Source organism: Alexandromys fortis, unplaced genomic scaffold (assembly GCF_014885135.2).
Source record: "Alexandromys fortis isolate MF-2015 unplaced genomic scaffold, M_Fortis_MF-2015_v1.1 scaffold_40, whole genome shotgun sequence".
Taxonomy (NCBI): domain Eukaryota; kingdom Metazoa; phylum Chordata; class Mammalia; order Rodentia; family Cricetidae; genus Alexandromys; species Alexandromys fortis.
In genome coordinates, this window is record NW_026067966.1 from 10,906,765 (window position 1) to 10,920,822 (window position 14,058).

A 14,058-nucleotide genomic window follows, 5' to 3' on the forward strand; every position below is an offset into this window, starting at 1 on the left:
AGGCTGGAGAGGATGTGGGGTACAGGGAACACTACTCCATGGCTGGGTGTGAGTGCAAACTAGTAAGGTCCCTTTGTATATCAGTATTTCTCAGAAAATTAGGAAACAACCTACCTCTAGACTCAGCAATACCACTTTTGGATGTATTCCCAAAGGATGCTGAGTCGTACCACAAGGACGTGTGCTCAACTATGTTCATAGCAGCATTGTTTGTCATAGCCAGAACCTGGAAACAACCTAAATGCCCCTCAATCAAAGAATGGATAAGGAAAATGTGGTACATTTACACAATGGAGTACTACACAGCAGAAAAAAATGACATCTTGAATTTCGCAGGAAAATGGAGGGAACTATACAGCAGAAAACACAATAACAACAGCTTGAGTTTTGCAGGAAAAATGGATGGAGCTAGAAAACATTATTTTGAGTGAGGTAACCCAGACACAGAAAGACAATTATCACATGTACTCACTCATAGGTGGTTTTTAAACATAAAGAAAACCAGCCTACAAACCACAATCCCAGAGAATTTAGACAACAATGAGGACACTAAGAGAGACTTACATAGATCTAATCTACATGGGAAGTAGAAAGTAGAAAAAGACAAGATCTCCTGAGTAAATTGGGAGCATGGGGACCTTGAGGGAGGATTGAAGAAGGCAAGTAGAGGCAGGGAAGGGAGTAGAGAAAAACGTAGAGCTTAATAAATATCAATAAAAAATAAAATTAAAAAGACGGGCATTTACACAGTGGTGTGTGGGATAGACTAGACAAAAACAAACAGGGCTTGGAGCAGAGAAAAGAGAAATAGGGAATGGGGAATCTCCATTTCCCCCATTGCTCACATCTGTAAAGGTCCCAAATAATATTAGGTTCTAGGATGCCACTAGGCTGCCCTTGGGTTGATTATCTATGGGATATTGAAGCCAAATCCGATTGCAAAAGTGAGTAAGTTTAGGACCCTTCAGGTCAAGCATCAGGTGGAGAGACTGGAGGTTTTCTAAGAGGCTACCAAGGGGCAGTGAGAGAGGAGAGTATGGAAGACACGTGGCCATGGATGAGAGAGAAAGAAAATGTCAATGCAGCCTGCAGTGGGCATCCTCAAGACTCAGGCCGGACTGAAGGAGGACCAGGTCAGTCAATGGGTCGCCACAACAGTCAAAGCCCGGCTAAGTCAGAGACTCAGTGCCTGGGACCAGGGCTTTTTGTAAGGGTGAGAAGGCCAGGATAAAAACCGCACTCTAGGAGGAACTGGAGAATGGAGCCACAAAAGCCACGAGGGCCTAGAGGAGCTGCGGGATGTGTTACTGCTCTGCCCTGGGAAAGGTTTCCCTAGTGCAAGTGTGTCCGCTCTGCCACAGCAGGGGAGAGCTTACCCAGGGAAAGTGTTCTGCTGGGCTCTGCCCTAGTATGGGCAGCCCTGAAGGGAGAGGGGGGCAGAAGGGACACAATGACCTGGCTGGGCCTGACAAAACAGCCGGATTGCAGCTCCAAGGTTGGGGGGATGGGGTCAAGTGAACGGGGGAGGGGGGGCAACTGTAGCCTTAAAGACCATAGTTGGGGGTTACCTCCACCTCCAAGAGTACCAGAGGGTGCCGGGTGCTCAACAGTCCCTTCCTCCAGCTCAGGGAAACATTTACACTGAGCAAAGAGGAAACTGATCTAATTGCTCCTGGTGGATGGAACGATGAGCAACTGGTGAGCCAGAAGGAGAGTCTAGAGATGGACTAGAGAGGAAGGATAGGGTCCCAACGCAGCTTAGGCCCTGGGGGACACCCACGCACTAGGAGGGCCATTCCCAGGTTTTGCACCAAATGTAAGCATTGCAGCTCAGACTGAAAGGTATATCCTGGTGTTTGGGAGCCAAGGAATGCCATAAAGTCACACGCTGCACAGCAAACTTCACACAAGAGATGGATTGGGGGGGGGGGGGTCAGGAGGGTGGTTGTCTCTGCTTGGGAGGGAAACAGCAGAATATTGAACAAGATACAGGGCTTATATAGAGTGTCTTGAGCAGTGGGGTGGAACTTCGAGAGTAAAGCTTCCCAGGGTAGAGATTGTAGGGCTCTGTAGGGTGGAGGCAATGTCCAGCAGTTAGGGCAGTTAGACTGTTCTATGGGTGGAACCTGGTAATTGGAGGTTCTTGGGGGGAGGTCCTGTGCCCCCCCCGCCCCCGTGTGTGTGTGTCTGTCTGTGTGTGTGAGAGAGACAGACAGAGAGAGAGAGAGAGACCACTGTGTGAAGGGACTTACACATGGCCAAGATGGGAGCAGGGTGGGATATTCTACCAGGCTGAGTGCCTCCAAACCTCAGTGATTTTCGTTAGTGAGCCAGGGGCCCTCACACCGAAATGAGCAGATACCACCCAGGAGTGACATGCGGCAACCTCTCTGCGATCCTGGGTGGCTTTTCAAAGCGTCATGCTACCGTACTGTGTGCTAGAACAGCCTTCCATCAGCCGACCTCTATCATCACCGGCCCTCCCTTTCGCGATGAAAGAGAGAAAGGAAAAGGGACGCGGGCCTTACGCACAAACGCGAGCTCATCCTCTACAATCAGAGCTCTGGAGAACTTGCTGCAAGTGGAGACTCTGTTTCCTCCAGGGTTCCACAGCTGTTTGGGCACTGTCCTGTTTATACCGCTCTCTCACAGATGTTACGTTTTATGAAGCGTGACTCATTCGGGTGGTACTGCATGTCTTCGACTCGGAAGAAATCCCAGAGGATGAAATGGTTACACAACCTGAAATATTTGAACAAAATATGTTTTGGAGGCCAAAAAAGGGCAACCTGATTTTTCTATGCTTAAACGAAACAGAAAGACCAGCGGTTTCATATTCTTTTTTTTTTTTTTTAAATGTTACCTTTTAGTTTGGTACGCCACTGTGATTGTGTGGAGCTTGCCGTGGCCCCTTCTCTCCTTCCACCAATGGAGTCCCAGGGATCCGGATTCTTGGCATGATCCTTACTGAGCCCCCTTGCTGATCTGATTTCAGATTTTTTATTATAGTTGAGATAAAGGTGTGAGGATGTTTTTATTTGGCAAGATCTTGTTTGATTTCTGTGAATCTCTTGTTTTGTATCTAGTTTCTATCCTTTTGTTGTATTTCTACAGAAAAACAAACAAAAACAAACCCCACAGGGCAGTGGCTGCACATGCTTTTAATCCAAGCACTCTGGAAAACAATGGCAGAAGTAAATAAATCTCTTGAGTCGAGGCCATCTTGGTCTGCAAAGTGAGTTCCACGACAGCCAGGGCTAGCAAGAGAAACTCTGTCTTGAAAAATAAAAGCAAAAAACAAAAATATTAGTTGGAGACATTTTTTCAGAGTATTTTTACCCCGTGTTTATTATCAGTGGTTCATTATAATAGCTAAATAATCCAAAAAACAAGCAAAACAAAAAACAAGTACTAGTGTTTTCTAGTAAATAAGAATTTAGTCCTACCAGGCTGGTGGTGGTGCACTCCTTTAATCCCAGCAGAGGCAGTCGGATCTTTGTGAGTTCAAGGCCAGTTTTCTCCGGGCTACAAGAGCTAGTTCCTGGACAGGCCCCAAAGCTACAGAGACCCTGTCTCAAAAAAACAAAACAAAAAAACAAACAAACAAAAAAGAATTTGCTCCTAACAAAATGACAAGTAGAACTCAATTTTAGGAGATAATAACACCATCAGCATAATTTCTTAAGATGAAAAGCAATAATTGCACACTATTTTATCACAATTGGGCAAAACTTTTCAACTTCCAGAAACTTTTTCCTGTTTAAAAAGACAAATCGAAAACTTCATAACTACAAAATTCAGTTCAGAAAAACAGGGAATTGTTATTCAAATTTTGGTATTAAAAAGGTTTTAATCTGTTAAAAAATACAATGGGTGTATTGAGACAGGTGGGAAAGAAGGGCTGACAACGGGTGAGTTTAACGTGGTGAGAGTATTGTTAGGCAAAGGCAAAGAAAAGACGTGAAGATAAAGGAAGGATTGTAAATAGGAGCCTTTCTGGCCCTGGATGCGGGGTTCAGAATCCCAGCACTAGGGAGGCTAAGCTGGGAAAAGAGTTGGGGGCCAGTCTGGGCTTCTCTACAAACAAACAACCGTACAAGATTCTTTCTTTAAGATAGACAGATGTGCAGTTCTAAAGGTCTTTTTGAAGATTGCTTGTTTATGGAAGCTTCCATAAAACAGACTTACGAACTCCTCATGATTCACCTTTTACTAAAACAATATCAAAAGCGTCAGTGAATGCACTGGTCTTCAAGCTCACCTGTCGCTGTTTTTCAGTTAGCTAAGAAAGAAAACTAAGAGTGCCAGAGAAATAATGCAGTTGGCAGAGTGCTTGCCTGGCACATACCAAACCCTTGGTTGGAGCCTCATAATGGATGTACTGAGTGTGTGGCAAACACTTGTAAACCCAGATGCCTAGAGGGTAAGAGAAAGGCAGTCTTCAATTTGGATGCCAATTGTGGCCATGGCAACTTACCAGCTCTCTGTTCCCTGCAAATCCTTTAATTTTCCAGTCTTCAATTTTCTATTCTGTAAAGAGGAGGAAAAGCTCATAACTGGCATTTCTTATCACAGAAAAAAGAAATAGTCAGAGCTCCTTTAGTGCATATATTAGTGCCTTGTGCAGTGTGCCAGGTCAGTAGCCCCGAGCTGTCTGAACTTGTGGGGGAGTTCTGTCAATGCAATGTCCTTTTTGTTTGTCTGTTTCTTTGGTTGGTTGGTTTTTCAAGACAGGGTTTCTCTGTAGCTTTGGAGCCTGTCCTGGAACTCACTCTGTAGACCAGGCTGGCCCCCCAATTAACAGAGATCTTTCTGTCTCTGCCCCCCCCCCAGTGCTAGAGATTAAAGGTGTGAACCACCACCACCAGCAATGTGGTGCCTTCTTTTTGTTTTGTTGGTTAGTAGGCTCTTAACAGTTTCGATTTTGAGCAGACTTCTTGCCCCTAAAAACTCAAATCATCCTAGTTTGCCAATTTAAAAAATAATTTTATTGTTTATTGATTGACGTAGGTAGAGGTGTGTGTGTGTGTGTGTGTGTGTGTACAATAATGCTACAGCTTACTTACAATAGTTTGTTCTACTGTGTCAGTCGCAGGGATTGAACTCAGGTTGTCAGATGTGGTGGCAAGTGCCTTTACTTACTGAGCTATCATCCCCCAGGATTTTTTAAAACCCTTTTGAAGCCTGTCAGGGGTGGCTCAGCCCTTTCATCCCAGCACTTTGAGAGGTGGAGCAGGTGGATCTCTGAGTTCAAGGCCAGACTGGTCTACGGGGTGAGTTCCTGGACAGCCGGGGCTCCACAGAGAAACACTATCTTGAAAAACAAACAAACAAGCAAATAAAATAATAATAAAATAAAAATTTTTGAAAAAAATATTTCTCTGTGTGTGAGAGAAAAAGGACTCTATACTAAGAATTTTGTTCTAATTTCAAGATCAGAATTATTTAAAAGAAACATCTGTCTCCTCATCTTCAAACTTTGGGAAATTGCCTTCAAATTCCTTAATCCTCCTTTCTGTTGCAGCCGTTCTGTTCAGTCAGAATTTCAGCACATTCCTGGAGTCCTTCTTTTTGTCCCGCTTCAGTTTTCCAGTGAAATGTTTGAAGCCAACTAAGTTCTCCTAATACAGATCGGCCATAATAGGAATGCCCTGCTGGGCATGGTGCCAACACTTGGGAAGCTAAGACAGAAGGATAATGGGAAGTCTAAGATCAGCCTGGGCTACCTAACAACTACTAAGACCACGTAGCACGGTGGTTCTCCACCTTCCTAACGCTGCAACCCTTTGTACATTTCTTCATGTTGTGGTAACCACAACCGTACACCTATTTTTATTGCTACTTCATAGCTGTAACTTGCTACTGTTAGGAATCAGAATGTAAATATCTGATATGCAGGGTATCTGATGGGCAACTCCCATGAAAGGATCCGTCAGCGCCCCAGAGGGTCACAACCCACAGGGTCACAACCCACAGGGCCACAACCCACAGGCTGAGAATGGCTTAGTAAAACCTGTCCTCTTTTGCTGTTGCTGTTTTTTTCTTTATTTTTTTTTTCATAGCTGAGGACCAAATCCAGTGCAAGTGCTCTAGCATTGAACTAAATCCTAACCCCAAGATCTGTCTTTAAACAAGGAATCTCAGTGGAATAATATTAATACTTCTTAAAGATGGTGTGTCTCTATACCACCACGGGATGGCTCTGAGCAACAGACGAGAGCTTCAGTTTGTGCTTTATCCTGAATGCCCTTATTTAGTAGGAGGAAAAAAAGCAAAAATATGTCCAGATGTAATCTTGTATGAATAAGAGGAAGAGTCCAAATTGCTGCCATTCGTCTTCCCCCACCTTCTGCTGCTGTGAGCAAGAGAATTGCCATGGATACCAAAACACGCTCTTTCCCCGGGCTTCATCAAGTTCACTTTTGACCACCCTGCGTGATGAACAGCATTGTTCTGTTAAGTGACTTCAATCTCAATCTCTTCTGCACATTCCCTCGCTATTCTTCCTCCTCCTCTAAGAGGACACCCTCGACTTTTCTTTAAGACAGGAAACGTCTTGATGTAAATTAAAATAAGAATATAGGGGCTGCCAATTCAGTCTTTGCCTGAAATCTGGCATTTCCTCTGGGCCACTACAGCTATCACTGACAGTGTGTGTCTGATAATGAAAACATGCCAAGGAACGGTGAAATAAAAAGCAGGGCTCCGGTAGCTCACAGACATACTCCCATTGTGTGCCCCCGGCTTCTTGAAAGACTGTCTTGATCTGTAGATTTCAAGTCATGGTTTAAGACTTTAGATTAAGACAAATTAGTTCTGTTTAGCATTTTTCTTTTAAGTTTTAATTTCCCTTTTTTGTTCTCCTCTTCCACCTTCTTCTTTGGGTTTTGACCCTTGCACACCCATTTATACAAATAAAACAAGACAAATCTGAAAAAAAAAAACATTTTAAAAAGAAAGAAGATACTATCTAGTGGTTTATTTTCTTACCATTCTTTGTGAAATTCAAGGCTAAATTCGACATTTTGGGCCTAGACACAAAATCTCCAACTCAAATGGAAGAAAGATAATATTTGTGAATTCCATACCAAGTCAATTTTTTTTTTCTTTTTTAAATTAGGTTTTTCGGGCTGGAGAGATAGCTCAGTGGTTAAGAGTACTGCCTGCTGTTCCAGAGGTTGTGAGTTCAATTCCAGCAACCACATGATGGTTCACAACCATCTGTAATAAGATCTGGTGCCCTCTTCTGGCCTTCAGAACACTGTATATATAATGAATAAATAATTTTTTTTTTAAATTAGGTTTTTCAAGACAGGGTTTCTCTATGTGGCCCTTGTCTGTCCTAGAACTCAGTATGTAGACCAGGCTAGCCTCAAACCTAGAGATCCATCTGCCTCTGCCTCATGAGTGCTGAGATTAAAAGCATGTACCACCACTGCTTGGCTCAAGTCAATATTTTCAAACCATGAAACCGGAAAGATTGCTGCAAGTTCAAGACCCACGTGGACTTCAGAGCAAGTGCCAGGCCAGCTGGCTTGCTTCTCTGACTTCTTCCTGCCCCCCGCCCCAATGAGGAAAATAAAGAGCAGAAAAAAAAAAATATGATCAAATAAATTTCCACGGTAACTGGCTTTGGTGGTACACATCTTTAATTCCAGCACTGAGAAGGCAGAGGCAGGTGGATTTCTGTGAGGTCGAGACCAGTCTGGTCTCCATATGGTGTTCTAGGCCAGGCACAGGTATGTAGTGAGACCCTGTCTACACTCTGTGCCTTCCTCTAGCTCCCGCTGCTCTGTTCTAGTCATGGAAGGACGGGTATCTGCCGTTACTGAGCAGGCTATGAGTCAAGAGCTGAGCTAACCGCCTTTGGAGGATTTCTTCACATGATCATCACAAGGACTTCTATAAGAGTCTGTGTGACTTTGTTTCTGTGTTTGTACACACACGTGTGGGGAGGGTGATATTGCCCATACAGGCCAGAAGGGAATGCTGGGTGTCTTAGAGGTAGGCATTTGCAAGCTGCCTGGTGTTGGTGCTGGAACATTGGTCCTCTGGTTATTGCAGGAAGTGCTTTTAACCACGCAGTCATCTCTTTAGCCCCGTTACAACATTCTGCTTTATTTATTTTGGGGTTTTCACTATAGGATTCTCTGTATTACGGTCCTGGCAGTCCTAGAACTAGCTCTTGTATGTTTATGCTTCAGATAAGAAGAATAAAAAGAGTCTTCAAAGGAGCAGGCGGTTGTATAACATCTCACAGGCAGGAAGGAGTGGAACGGAGGTTTGAAAGTGAGTCGTCAGTCCAGAACCTAGTGTACTGCCTGGTGTTTAACCTCTGTGCTGAATACCTTAACACTTGCAAATCAGGTAAGCCTGAAAAATACTCCTGACCCAACCCTGAACAAAGTCATAAGACTGCGCAAGCGAGGGGACTCATCTCTGGGTGGGGCAATGAAACAGCTGGTCCAGGGGTAGGTGGTGACGCTCCTGACTGTGTGCTGTTTTCTCTTCCCGAACTGTCCAAGTAAGGCCTGGGAGACAGACAGGAAGACCAGTTTGCAAGTCCTTTTATAAGCAGAACCTGATCTCAACACAGAGGGAACAGAGATCAGATCATTTCATTGCCATTTGACTTAGTTTGTTTTTTTTTGTTTGTTTGTTGTTTTATTTTAAAGGTAAAAGAAAACCTTTTTCTTCCTTCCTTCCTTCTTCCTTTCTTCTTTTCTTTCTTCCTTCCTTTCTTCCTTTCTTCTTTTCTTCCAACCTCACAGCCTTGAAAGCTGATTAACACATTTAAATGTCTCAAATTAGCTAGCACTCTGTCCAAGACAGATTTTTCAGTGCCAGCTCAACAGGAGTGTTATTGTGAAGGTCACACTCAGCTCAGCTCAGCTCAGCTCAGCTCAGCTCAGCTCAGCTTCCTGGTTCTATTGGCTTCCTGAATTAATATCTTTCAAGCTGTCTCCCTCCTTATCGTTCTAACTCTTGCTAAGTCCCCTTCCACTTTCCGATTTCAAGTGTGAGAACTGTCTCTCTAGTTTCATTCAAATATTTTTTTTCCTAACTCATCTCCCAAACTGCTACCAGATGATTTTCACAAAAACAAGGATTTAGTATGCCGTTCCCTGCTAAAAAAAACATTTTCACTTTCACTGGCGGGGGAATCAAATCCAAACCCGGGAGCACGACATTCAAAGACCTTCCTCAGAACACTCCTTTATGTTTCCTACTGCTTCCTGCCAGACCAAAGCAAGTCCACTCCTTGTAAAGCACCAAAGACAATAAATGACATGGTGACTGTAAAGAAAGCAAGACACTTCTCTAGTAAAGGACAGGGTTAGCCGGGAAGATACAGTCTCATGATTTCAGTTCTGCTACCTATAGCAAACAGAGTATAATACCCAACTTCCATTCCTTTTTTATTCTTTCTTTCTCCCTCTTTCTCCCTCCCCCTTCTTTCCTTTCTTCCCTCCCTTCCTCCCTCCCTCCTTCCATCCCCTCTTTCCTTGCTCCCTCTCTCCTCCTTCTCTCCATCTTCCCTCCCTCCCTTCCTCTCTCTTTTCCTTTCTTCCTTTCTTCATTAACCCTACCTGGCCTGGAGCTAGCTGTATATATACACGCAGGCTTGCCTTGAACTCACAGTGATCCCCTTTGCCTCTCTAGTGTCGGGATTATAGTGGCAAGCCTTCAGCATGCCAGAGGCCCTAGTTTCTATCCTAAACCCTGGTAACAACAACAACAAAAAAAAAATGTTCTTTGCTCCCCTTGGGTAAATAAACAGGGTATTTCATAAAACTTGGCTGTGCCTTGACACCTTCCAAGGGACTGTTTATCCAAAGGGCAGGAGGATGCTCTAGTGGTGCCAAACATCTTGAGTACATTCTAGGGTGTGGTATATAGTTCACGTCTGATAATTGGTGGAGAATACTGAGAAATGACCTAAGTCATCCCCACCCCGCCCCACGCATACACTTGTGGGCATATGTACACAATAGAGCACACGTACACGTGCTCTCTTTCCCCAAAATCTTTATTCAGCTAAGAAGAAATCCATTTCAAATAGTTTTGTTCTCTGAGTATGGTAGCTCATGATTTTAATCCCAGTTCTCAGAGGGTAGAAGAAGGTCAGGAAACCAGGAGTTCGAGTCCAGTCACAGTTACATGAAATCCTGCCTTATCTCAACAGCAATAAAAGTTCGTTGACCATTGACTAAGTATGACCCCTGGCTCAGGGATCTGTGGCTTTAATTAAAGTTTTTCTCACGGTAATAACTTTTTTCTTTCCTCCTTTTTTTTTGGGGGGGAGGTGTTTTGTTTCATTTTGTTTTGTTTTTCTCTGTGTAACAATCCTGGCTGTCCTGGGACTAGCTTTGTAGACCAGGTTGACTTCGAACTCACAGAGACGTGCCTGCCTCAGACTCCAAGTGATGGGATTAAAGGTGTGCGCCACTACCAGCCCCACAATAGATTATTTGTTATTTTTCTTTCTCTTTGTTCCTGTTATCCAATCATAGACAAAACATGGTCTTTCTAAAGCCCATGGTTTTATTTGCCTTTTTTTTTTTTTTAAAGACAATCTCATTATGTTTCCTAGGCTGGGCTAGAACTCTGTATCTACATAGACCAGGCTTGGCCTTCATCTAACTCACAAAGACCCACTTGGTCCTGCCTTCTAAGGGCTGGCATTAAATGTGTACCTTACCATGGCCACCAACGGTCCATGGTTTTAACAGGATTAAGTAGTCTGTTGTTGGGTGTCTTCTTCACAGACAAACATCAACAGCATCAAATCTTCCTCTGTCAAAGTAGGTTAAAGTCCAAACCCCCTTCAGACTCTGCTAAGTATATATCTCCTCAATGGGTCAGAAAAACCGTCCACTTCAATGTTACAGAATTTAAATCCAACTTCTACACATTCTGTAGCAGGAATCATTGCTGTTAACACAAGGTCTCACATAGTTCAGGCTCCTCTCAAACTCCCGAAGCCCTTTCACCCCCTGAGCACAGAGATGGTGGTGACCAGCCCCAAGGTTTCCCTCTGCAGCCACACTTGGTCTAATGCCTCATTTAAAAGGTTGCTGACACACACTCTCACCAGATGGCCTCTCCCCAAAGTCACCTGCTTCAAAGGCTATTTGCCGCTGAAACTTTCTGACCAAAGTTTTATAGTAAAATTTATTTGGCCGGGCAGTGGTGGCGCACGCCTTTAATCCCAGCTCTCGGGAGGCAGAGGCAGGCGGATCTCTGTGAGTTCGAGACCAGCCTGGTCTACAGAGCTAGTTTCAGGACAGGCTCCAAAACCACAGAGAAACCCTGTCTCGAAAAACCAAAAAAAAAAAAAAAAAATTATTTGTTCAGAAAAGTGTTTTAAACTTCTTTACCATCTATTAAATCCTGAGCTGACCAGAAGCCAGCTTGCTTAGTTCTGTAAATTCCTGCCGACTCCAGAACTGGACAGACGCCTAAGTGTGTGGATACATATCGCCCAGGAATGTGATAGCTTGGGCCCCTTCACATTCTCAGGACACCAGACCACGGACGTCAAGGGCGGTTTCTTCAGCTTGGCTCTGCCCCAAGCATTTTCCACACATTTCTCTCCATGTCTGCACTGCAGCTTGGTAGTTATTTTTGTGGCGACTCAAATGTTTTATGATTATAAATATCTTTATTAGTCTTTACTGTAATGAGAATTATTTACTGACCCTCTAGCACCACAAATGGCTTTGGACTAACACCGTAGCTATTTCCTATTTTCAGTCAGGTCTAAAAGCCTCATTTTGGCATTATTATGCATTTCCAAATTGAGAAAACCTACATCTCAGTGCAAAGTCACTGTAGCTAAGACCTGGCTGCTGTATAAATGATATTTTCTTTAAATGTGAGTTAAAAAGAGCTAACATCTACTTAGTAGCCACCCTCTTTTTTTTTGTTTCTGTTCAACATAACTCCTTTCTATGCCCAGATCACCTCTGAGACTCAGCCATACCTCCCATCAACTCTCAAAAACACACATATGCATGCATGTGTATATTTGTCTTGCTATACTTGACTTAGTTAGAATAAAAGGAAATTTTCTGTTCTTTTTCATATGTCTTCTCTTTTTTCTTTTATTCATTAAACATAACAGTATGATGGACTATGCAACATAAAGTTTTTGTTTGAAATGGCTCAGCAGTAAAGAACACTGACTTCCCTTCCAGAAGATCTGGGTTCAATTCCTAGCACCCCACACAGTGGCTCACAGCTGTAATGTAAATCCAGTCCCAGGGGATCCAATGCTCACGTTTGCCCTCTATAGGCATTTATATGGTACGCATGCAGGCAAAATATCCGTACATATAATTTTCTTTTAATTAAAATAATCCTCCTGTCTACGTGATCTGATGTCATACACAGCCTCATTGAGCTTCATTCTTTCTTTTTTCTTTCTTAAAAAATATTTATATTTTCATTTATATGTTTATTGTGAGGTGGGTACAACATGACAGGTACGAAGAAATCAGAGGACAACTTTCGAAAACAGGTTCTCTTCTCTCTTTCGCAGGGACTGAACGCAGGTATTCAGGCCTGGCACCAAACACCTTTCCCCACTGATCCATCTTTAAACGATGTATTTATTTATGTATATGAGAGCTCTGTTTGCATACATGCCTGCATGGCAGAAGAGGGCATCAGATCCCACTTTAAATGGTGGTGAAGCCACCATGTGGCTGCTGGGAATTGAACACTGAACCTCTGGAAGATCAGCCAGTGCTTTAAACCGTTGAGCCATCTCTTCAGCCCCACTGATCCACTTAAAAAAATTTAAAATATATTTTGTGTATTGTTTTACTTGCATGTATGTCTTGAGTATCACATGCAGTAGCTGCAAAGGCCAGAAGAGGGCAGCAGATACACTGAGGTTGGAGTTAGATGAGGTTGTGCGTCAGATATAGATAGGTACTAGGAAAGGAACTGGGGATTCTTTGGAAGAGGCCAGTGCTCTTAGCCACTGGGCCATTTCTACACACACTGATGCATCTTGCTAACTCCCTTCCCTCTGTTCTTATTGCTCAGTTTTTTCATCATTATCTTTAAGATTAAATTATGTCTTTCTATATCTATCTGTCTGTCCATCCGTCCGTCTGTCCGTCCATCCATCCATCCATCCATCCATTCTGTGCTTGTGTGAGAGCATGTACCATGGAACACTGGTGGATCAAGGACAACTTTTAGAAGACAATTCTCTCCTTTCACCGTGTGGGTCCTGGGTTTCAAACTTATCATCAGGCTTGGCAGCAAGCCCCTTAACCTGCTAAGCCATCTTGCCTGCCCACTTATAGCTTGTTCTTCTTCTTCTTCTTCTTTTTTTTTTTTTTGGTTTTGTCTTGTTTTTTGAGACAGGGTTTCTCTATGGAGCTCTGATTGTCCTGGAACTCACTCTGTTCCAGGTCAAGGCTGACCTTGAACTCACAGAGTTCTGCCTGCCTCTGCTTACCAAGTGCTGGGATTGAAGGCGTGCGCCACCACTGTCTGCCTAATTTTTTGTCATAATTATAGAAAATAATCCACATTAATTCAAAGCAAAGGAATTTCAATGGAATAAAAATTTAAATGCATTATACAAGAAATTGATGTGAAAATTATATGGTCATAATGAAGTTTACTCTTAAAGATACCTTTTATTCGGGTTGGTGGCTTATACCAATCTCCTAGCATTTGGAAGGCTGAGACAAAAGCGTTGTTGTGAGGACTAAGCCAGGCTAGACTATACAGTGAGATGCAAGCCTACAGATAAGGCCTACAGAGTACTAGCCTGTCTCACAAACCAAAACAAGGGAAAAAACAAAACAAAACAAAACAAAAAATACCCAAAGCCAAATACAGCAGAAGTACAGATATCTTCCAGCTGAAAACACAGCTCTGTTGATAACTGATTAGGAGCATTCTCGTCATCTTCAGGGCTGGGGCCGAACCTTGCTGTAAAGTGTCTGCTTGGCATGCTCAAGACTTCTAATTAAATACTAACACCAGCTAAAAACAAAATTCTGGGCATAAAATATTTGGTCAAAATCTTCA

At 43.2% G+C, this 14,058-nt stretch overlaps 1 protein-coding gene across 1 annotated transcript in view; it reads left to right on the forward strand.

Annotated features, from left to right (window-relative positions):
• Cmklr2 (chemerin chemokine-like receptor 2) overlaps positions 1–14,058 on the forward strand; it is a 64,020-nt gene that overhangs the window by 48,191 nt on the left and 1,771 nt on the right. Inside the window, exon 3 of the mRNA XM_050154357.1 lies at positions 8,205–8,367. The gene's annotated coding sequence lies outside the window, so the exon portion shown is untranslated. The remainder of the gene's footprint in view (positions 1–8,204; positions 8,368–14,058) is intronic.